The sequence below is a fragment of the Primulina eburnea genome, chromosome 6, assembly GCF_022965805.1.
Source record: "Primulina eburnea isolate SZY01 chromosome 6, ASM2296580v1, whole genome shotgun sequence".
Classification (NCBI taxonomy): Eukaryota; Viridiplantae; Streptophyta; class Magnoliopsida; order Lamiales; family Gesneriaceae; genus Primulina; species Primulina eburnea.
This window is the reverse complement of record NC_133106.1, coordinates 24969093-24978667: the sequence shown is the minus strand read 5'-3', so window position 1 is coordinate 24978667 and position 9575 is coordinate 24969093. Positions and strand designations below refer to the sequence as shown.

General features: G+C 35.3%; 1 non-coding gene across 1 annotated transcript; it reads right to left on the bottom strand.

The window, feature by feature from the left end:
• Window positions 1-9077: 9077 nt before the first annotated feature.
• On the bottom strand, window positions 9078-9183 carry LOC140835601 (small nucleolar RNA R71). Its single transcript, XR_012118924.1, has one exon. It is a non-coding gene; the product is annotated as a small nucleolar RNA R71 (small nucleolar RNA).
• Between the last annotated feature and the right edge of the window lie 392 nt (window positions 9184-9575).

Sequence of the window (9575 nt, the reverse complement as noted above, 5' to 3'; positions counted from 1 at the left end):
ACATGACTTATATGTTTATGTCTAATGTTTAATAGTTTTATGATAATATATATTTTATATGCTTTAGAATTTTTATACGTGATATGATATGAAATAAGAAATTATTTGATTTCAACGTATGTTGGCTTTGTGGTGGAATTGGACTATGTTAATTTTTGGGTTTTAGTATTGACGTTTTACTTTTGGGCCATAAGTTAATCGTGAATATTATGAATATCTTTGGGACACGTAGATTTTCTAAGAAAATATTTATGATTAATGTTACTAGTCGAATTAATTTTTGGTAATAAGACGTAAGGAATAATGATTTAAGGGTTTGCAACGACTTGAGAGTAAGAAAATGTATAAATTAGTATTTTAAGTTTTGATAAAAGATAAGATTGATTATGAGAATTGATTTTTGGGTAATTAAGTTTAAAATTTTTGAAATTATGTTATGGGAAACCCGTAGAAGGAAATTAAGAATGCCAAGAACTTATGGGTTAATCGTAAGATTTTCGAAATTAATGACCAATTTAAGATAATTTTTGAGGAAATTAAGAAGCGGTTTTGCAATTATTAAGAAATTTGGGGACTAGTTTAGCAATAAGTGCGAATTGAATGAGTTATATGGTAAGAATTTTGATGATTTAGATTTTTAAGAATATTCAGAACCTTGGGATATCTTGGGTTATAAAGTTATAAAAAATGTTAATCAAGGTATTGTAGGATGAATCGATATTACGCTTGAAAAATTTAAGCGTTAGCGAATGCGTTTGGGATTTTAAGATCTAAATTTGATAGGTTGATGAACATTTTGGGTATAAAATAAGGAAAGTAATATACGATAAGCATGATTATCCATCTTTTAATATTGGGAATTGTAAGAAAAATTGAAATTCGGAGTTATAATAGTATATCATTAAGTCATTATGGGTTTTCTTAAGTTGCAAATCGCAAATAAGGATTTAGAAGGAAAAATTTAATTGGGATCAAGGAGACGTAAGGACAAATAGAATTTAAGTTTTATCAGAGTAGCGCAGCGGAAGCGTGAATTTTTGGGATATTAAAACTAAGTCAAAACTTTGGGTTATTAAGGATAAGCGAATTTCGAGGACGAAATTCAATTTAAGGGGGGGGGGGGGGGAGGGGAGATTGTAACGCCCCGAAAATTTAAAGGTCCACGCGAACCACATGCATATAAATTATTAAATTCTCCTGTATTTTTAATTAAATGTTTTAGTTGCATGAATTAATTATGTTGTGCATAATTGTATGTTAAAAATATATTTTCTACATCGTTGCATAAAAATGTATTTTTAAAGGTTATTCAAGTTGCGATCGAGGAACGGAGACCGATAGCTGAAAAATAGAAATTGTTTTTATTAATAATTGTTTTTAATTATTTAAAATATGGTTGTTGCTTTTTATTATTTTTGAAAATAAGGGGTTTTGAGGTGATTTTATACGCCGGAACGTAAATTTTATCGGTGTTGGTTTTTCAACAAAAATACGATGACAACCAGGCTATTAAATTCACAAACTTTCCTAAACAAAATTATTTTAAAAAATTTTAATTAAGCACTAATGGGCCTAATTTACCTACTTAGTGGGATTAAGCCTTATTAGTGACTAATTTACTATATTTAAAACTACACCTACCCATAACCCTACCCACAACCACACGCCCCACTCTCTTAAAGTCTCCCAACAAATAAAAAACTCTCCCCTATCCCTAAAACACAGCACACACGAATCACGGGTGAGGCTTCGTTTTTCTGAAGGGAAAATTCAGCTAGGGCCTACATCATCGTTCTTCGCATCGTCTTTACGTTTTCGTGCATAAAAAACGCAAAGCACGCCATAATTCTTCTTTTTCTCGTCAATCACACCCTAATATGTATTTAATCATGATTGGCATGAAAAACAAGTTTCTCTTTTATTATTTTCGTTTTTATACATATACATGGGTTTAAAGCATGTTTTTGTGATCCAAGCCATGGTAAGGACATCACAAGGGACGTTTTCTAGAAGGTTTAAGGACCCATAGGTGAAGGTTTAAGGGCTGGACAGTAGGGTGAAGTAGGTTAAACGAAAATTGCATATTATGAGGCTAGGGCTTCGTTGTGGTTTCAGGAGTTGGAGGCTGCTAGCAGGCTGTTAGGGGCTTGTCCAGAGGTCTTAAGGGGCTGTAGGAGGGTTCAAGGGAGGCAGCACGATGATAGGCTAGAAGGGGCTAGGGATCGCGTGGGCATGGGGGGGCTGGCATGGTTATGGTGGACGGGTTGCAGGGCTGGGTTTGTTTGGGATGTGGAGCCTGGTCCGGCTGCTTGCTGAGGATTCGGTCTAAGTCCTAGGAGGGTCGAACAGGTCCTGGATCAAGCGGTTAGGGGCTGGAACCGAAATATGAGGAGTTAGAGTCCTATTAGAACTAGAACACCCATGCAGAAAAATCCAGCATCTGTAGGGGCGGGTTCCAGGGATTTTGTGGGCTTGAATTGAGTTCAATAAGGCTTAATTATGTGTTAGGAAGCTTTGGTTAAAGTTTGGTAAGGTTTGAAGAAGTTTCGAGTCCATACGAGTCAAAACCAGGAAGTACGTTTAAGTTTAAAAACGAATCGGGAAACGCCTAGTTTTATGCTTAATAAAATTGTGAAAAATTAGGTTTAAGCTTAAATAATTATTATAAGTCTAAGTTTTTAATTTGGGAATTTTACATTAAGGTTTGGTTTAATTCGGGATTAAAACGCAGTAATACAACATATTTAAAGAATAAATTAAGAGTCCTCGTTTTAAGCTAAATAAAAATATGAGAAAATTCATGTAGGCTTAAATATTTATTTGGAACATGTTAGTGTCAATGAAATCAAGAAAATGTCAAAAAACATGAAATTTTACGTCTAGGGGTAAAACGGTCTTTTTACACCTAAAAATTAGTAAACGTCATGGCAGTGCTCTAAATATTGTTTTATATGCTAATATGATTATTTTCAATGATTATGGATGTTTATATGTTAATATGTCAATTTTAAATATTTATGGATTTTTAAGATGTTAATATGTTTAATGTTTTATGATTTAATATGTTAAAACGTTTATTTTAAATGTTTATGATTTAAATGTTTATTTTAAACGTTTATGATGTTAAAACGTTTATTTTAAAAATTTTCATGGATGTTTATGATTTTTAATATGTTAAGTTATGATTTTTAAATGTCTATGATTTTTATGATTTAAATATGTACATTTAAAAGATATGTTGCATGCTTGGTTTAAAAAATAAACGATATGCATATACATGATTTTTATTAAGTGATGATAACATGTTGAAGGAAGTGAAGGGATTGTGACTACTACATGTTGGAAATATCGTGAGGGTTATGGTCCCAGTGAGAGCCCGACGATCGTGTTTCCTTGGATACGAATACGAATACGTGATATGAATACGAATATGTTAATACGTAGGCCAAGGCCCAATTGACCGGTGAGAGTGTTGCTGGTGTCCCCGCCGCCCAGTATATTAGTTTTCTTTAGATGGATCCATCGCCCAATACGTTTAAGAATACGAGTCACAATCACGATCTGAATTCAACAAACCCGAAAATGAATACGAACATGAATATGAATATAACTATGGACATGAATATGAATATGTTTAAGTGATATGTTTATGTCTTTTGAAAATGTTTTTATGCATCATGAAAATGTTTACGAAAACGTTTATGTTTAAAGTTTATGCATCTTCATGAAAACGATATTTTAAGTACAAATATTTTTCACTGTTATATGTTAACTGTATTATGTATTACTCGTTATCAAGAATATGACATGTTGAGTATTTAGACTCACTAGGTGTGATTGATGCAGGTGATATTGATTATGAATATGATAATGGAGGTCTTGATGGTTGACTTGACTGGACTGAAGATGCACATAACCCGAGGACCGACGCTAGTTTTCCGCATTAGTTATTATTTATGATTTTAAGTAATGTTAAAGATATTTTTACGTCTTTTATTTATGTTATGAAAGATTTTTGAGATGTTATAGTATGGGCTATGGTGTGAAATATGAGTAAAAGGAAAATATGTCGTGCCTTTGCGTATTAAACGCACGATTTAACGTTGGCGATTGAAGAACAATGACGAGGAGCGCCTTGGTTTGAAACCTTGAAGAATTTTCGAAACTTTTCCTTTCCAACCCTTTGAGTGTGTCGTGAATTGAGAGGAAAAGGAGTTGGTATGATTTAGAGGAGTGGGGCGTGAGTTTCCATGGTGTGGGGAATGGTTTTGAATATTAAATACTTAATTAAGTTACTAATTAAGCTTAGGCCCATTAGGTAGGTTAATTAGACCCATTAGTGTTTAATTAAAATTTAATTAAAATATTAAAATAACTTTGTTTAAATAAGTTTGTGAATTTATTAGCCGGGTTGCCAAAAAGTTCGTATTTTTTGTTGAAAAACCAACACCGATAAAATTTACGCCCGGCGTATAAAATCACCTCCAAAACCCTTTTATTTTTCAAAAATAAGAAAAACCCCCAATCATATTTTAAAAATAATTATTAAATAAAACATTTTACGTTTCTCAACCCTCGGTCTCCGTTCTTCGATCACAACTTTAATATCCTTTAAAAATACATTTTTATACAACAATGTAGAAAATATATTTTAAACATGTAAATATGCACAATATAGTTATTTTATGCAATTAAAACATTTAATTAAAATACAAATTAATTTAATAAATGCATGTGGTTCGCGTGAACCTTAAAATTTTCGGGGTGTTACAACAAAGGTCCAACAATCACCTTCGGTGACAATTTTAAAGGTAAAGCTGTTGGTAAGGGTAAGATTATCTACGACAAAATTATTATTAGAGATGTACTTCTTGTAGAAAATATATGTTATAATCTGATAAGTATAAGCCAACTATGTTACAGTGGTTACACCGTAGATTTCAAAAACACAAATGTACTGTCAAAACCGCTGCAGGTAATATCATGTTAACTGGTCATAGAGAGCAAAATACATATAAAGTTAAACGGAATGATGCCTGTTTTAGCATACCTACTTGTTTTGTCGCCTTAAATGGAAATAAAAATTGGCTTTAGCATAAACAACTCAATCATCTAAATTTCAAATCTATTGCTACTATCAGCAAACTCAAATTAGTATCTGGATTGCCTAACATTGATTTTGCCAAAGATAGAATTTGCAATGCTTGTCAGTTAGGTAAACAAGTCCGGTCAACATTCAAGAGCAAACAAAGAAACTCATCAGCAAGATGCCTGGAACTTCTTCATATGGACTTGTTCGGACCAATACCCATAACAAGCTTAGGGGAAAAGAAATACACTGTCGTAGTAATTGATGATTTCTCCATATTTACGTGGGTAATATTTCTACACTCTAAAGACCAAACCGCTGATAAACTAATCAAACTGCTCAAAAGGCTTCAAAACGAGAAAAGCGAAGCAGTTGACAGAATCAGGAGTGACAGAGGAACTCAATTTCTTCCCGTCATCCTATCTTGAAGATCATGGCATAAAACATGAATTATCAGCAGCAAGATCACCTCAACAAAACGGAGAAACCACACATTGAAGGAAGCAGCTAGAATCATGCTAGCCGAATCTGGTATCTCACAAAGGTTTTGGGATGAAGCCATTAACACAACCTGTTATACTCAAAACCGGTCCATGATCAATAAAAATCATGAGAAAACTCCATATGAAATTTGGACTGGCAAGCAGCCAGAAGTTGGATACTTTCGCATCTTTGGTTGTAAGAGTTTCATTCACATCAATGGCAAAACCCATCTCACCACTTTTGATGTTAAAGCTAATAACGGCACCTTTTTAGGATATTCAGCAGTGAACAAAGCATACAGATTTTATAACCAAATAACTCTCAGTGTTGAAGAATCCATACACATTGTATTTGATGAATCATCTATATGTCATGACAATAGTAGTAAAAGTATACATGATTTAATAAATAATCTTGATGCAACTAACCTTGAAAAAAGCAGTGACGATGATGTAGATCTGAGAAAAACAGGGGGAAACACATCAAGAGAAAATCCAACCGCTGAAACTCAGCAGGTGAACTAAAGAAATTTGGCATGGAAAATTGCTCTCAAGCCTCGACCCCGATGAACTCATCAAGTAAACTGGATAAAGATGAAGGGGGGATCTCTGTGGACACAAAAATGTACATAGGGTTAATAGGTTCTTTGCTATACTTGACTGCCAGCCGACCGGACATTATGTTTGCGGTTTGTCTACGCACACGGTTTCAAGCTAAACCTATGCAGTCTCATTTTATTGCTTCTAAACGTATTCTAATATCTTAAAGGAACTGCTGATGTGGGTCTTTGGTATCCGAAAGATTCAAGTCTTAATCTTGTAGGGTACTCAGACGGAGATTATGCTTGGTTCAAGGTCGACAGAAAAAATACGAGCGGTTCATGTCAATTTTTAGGCGAACGGTTGATATCATGGCTCAGTAAGAAACAAACATCAATCGCTACATCAACCGCTGAAGCGGAATACCTTGCGGCTGGAATTTGTTGTGCTCAAATGCTTTGGATACAACAACAATTGAAAGATTATGGCATCCAAGCTACTGAATCACCCATTTTTTGCGATAACACCAGCGCAATAGCAATCACATACAACCCAGTTAAGCACTTTCGGACAAAAAATATTGATATCAGACATCACTTCATCCGAGAACACGTCGTGAAGAAAGAAATACGGATTGAATATGTTCATACTGAACAACAAACGACCGATATTTTCACAAAACCATTACCAGAGGCTAGGTTTTCTTATTTCCACAATATGCTTAGATTAATTGATTTATCTTGATGTATTTAGTTCTTGCATTTATTCAATTTGTATTGCAGGAAATAAACGGAAATACAAAGAGACAGTCGGTAATACAAAATAAAAATATTTTATTGAACAAACCATCGGCATTGCACATCTCTAACTTCATTCTCAACCGCCCTCAACCAGCTGCCCAACCAAGCAGTCAGCCTACCGGTGGTGGTATGATAGGACTCGTTTTTATGTGTTTTTAGTGTTGGTTTTGAGTCGCATTCATGCATCATATTAGTTTGTTTTAGTTTATTTTTGCATTTTTTTAGCATTATTTAGCATGTGATTGATCTCGTGTATTTTGTGGGTATTTTGTAGGAATTGAACCAAAAAGTGGGAGCAAATTTGTCAAAATATCGAAGAGGATTCGCTAGGGCGGTCAAAAGTGACCGCCCCAGCGAGCATTTTGGTCTGGCCGAGGATTTTATGCGCAAGTGTCTCGCTAGGGCGGTCAAAAGTGACCGCCCCAGCGAAATCAGGGACATGCTCGAGGAAGTTTATGCGAGGACCTCTCGTTAGGGCGGTCAAAATATACCGCCCTAGCGAGAAGCGAGATTCGGGAAGATTTGTTTCCAACTTTTGATGGACTCTATCCTACACCTAAACCTAATATACGAGATCAGCCTCCTTTTTGGGGACTTTTATCATATTTTTTTCATCACTTTTCTTGGAGGAGAGGCTAGAGAAAGGAGATTTCGAAGACCTCGAGATTTCCACGCGTCGTGGCCGTCATCCATCGTCATCTTTAGTATTTTCATTATTAAGTATTTTATTTCTTACATTGATTGTTGGTTTTTATCATGAATTTCAGTAGCTAAACTCTAGATTTGATGGGATTTGAGGGGATCCTACCCCGTACTCGGTGGTTAACATTATTTCTTGACGTTTTTATTAATGATTTGTTTATGCTATTGTTCTTTCTTGTTTCAATCGAAGCCTAGCTAACTTCCTTTGATTATTTCATGTTGTTGATGATTTCGATAGAACAATTAACAATAGGATCAAATAGTATAAACCACGGATTTACAATTTTAGTAGATATACGGAATTGGGTACGTGTCGATAGTGATAGTTCACCCGGATGAAAGCTAGTGGATTCCATAGAATGTAATTCAATCTTGAACTGTTAAATAATTGAGGACACTTGAGTACTGCATGTTTATGATTAGTATTAATATAGCTCGACAGAGTATATTAATTAGTCTAGGGAATTCCGTCGAATGCACGAGTAAAAGTCGAGTGTAATTATTTAAACACGAGTGGTAGGTGAACTGCTAATTCCCAACAAATTCATTTCTCAATTGATTTAATCCAAATTAATCATTGCTTTCTTGAATACGTTTTCTTGGCATTTTAATTATTTTAGTTGTTTAATTTACATTAATTTAATCATCAACTCATTTTATCGTTGCTAAAGAAATTTTACTTGAAAATAAAAATAGTGTAACGCGGTCCTTGTGGAACGATACTCGTATTCACTTACGTTTATTATAACTTGACTATCGTGCACTTGCGATATTTAAATCGAGCTTTCATTTATAAAATAAATTTTGGGACTATTCACTGTGCAAGTTTTGCTCGATCAAGTTTTTGGCGCCGTTGCCGGGGACTGTTGATTCACAATTTTTTATTTTTCATTTAAATTCTTTAGTATTATTTATTTTATTGTTATTTGATACTCTCATTGTGTTGCAGATTTTTCTTGTGGTGCATGCGAAGATCACTCGAGCTTAAGCTTGAGCCTTTTGACCCCGAGAATGAACGCACAGCTAGACGTCGACTACAACAGCAAAGAGCGAAGGAAAGAATGGAAGATGATCAACACAGAGAGGAGCCAAGGCGTATACCGATGATGGATTATGCACAGCCGTCTCTTGATGGAGCACGTCCAAGCATCGTAAGACCAGTCATCCGAGCTAATCAGTTTGAGATCAAGCCAGCTATCATTCAGATGATTCAGAACACTGTCCAATTTGGGGGAAGTGCACTTGAAGACCCTAATTCTCATATAGCTGACTTTCTTGAAATTTGTTATACTTTTAAGTTTAATGGCGTGTCTGATGATGCTGTTCGTTTGCGTTTATTTCCATTTTCACTGAGAGATAAAGCTAATTCGTGGTTAAACTGTTTGCCTGTAGGGTCTATTACTACATGGGAGGATATGGCAAAGGCATTCCTGATCAAGTACTTTCCTCCGTCGAAGATTATGGAGCTTAGAGCCGACATTACTTCTTTTGCTCAATTTGAGCAAGAGTCACTTTACGAGGCATGGGAGCGCTACAAGGACTTGTTGAGGAGATGTCCACACCATGAGCTGTCGCTTGGGTTAGTTGTTCAAACTTTCTACTACGATCTGCTTACTCCTAACCGTACTATGATAGATGCTGCTGCATGTGGTAACTTGCTGAGAAAAACGGCTGAGGAAGGATATGAGTTATTGGAGGAGATGGCTGCTAGTAGCTATCATCCTCAGTCTGATAGGCAGAGACGAGGTGCTGGAGTTAATCAAGTTAATGATTTTTCGGCGGTTTCAGCACAGTTAGAGGTTTTGAATAAAAAGATTGATGGGATGAGCATGAGTGGGTCGGTTATGCGTCTGCAAGAAATTTTCTGTGATAAGTGTGGGGGTGAGCATGACGTGCAGGATTGCCAAGATGGCAATCCATTATATGTGCCTGTGGGAGCACCGGTAAAACAAGTAGGATTCC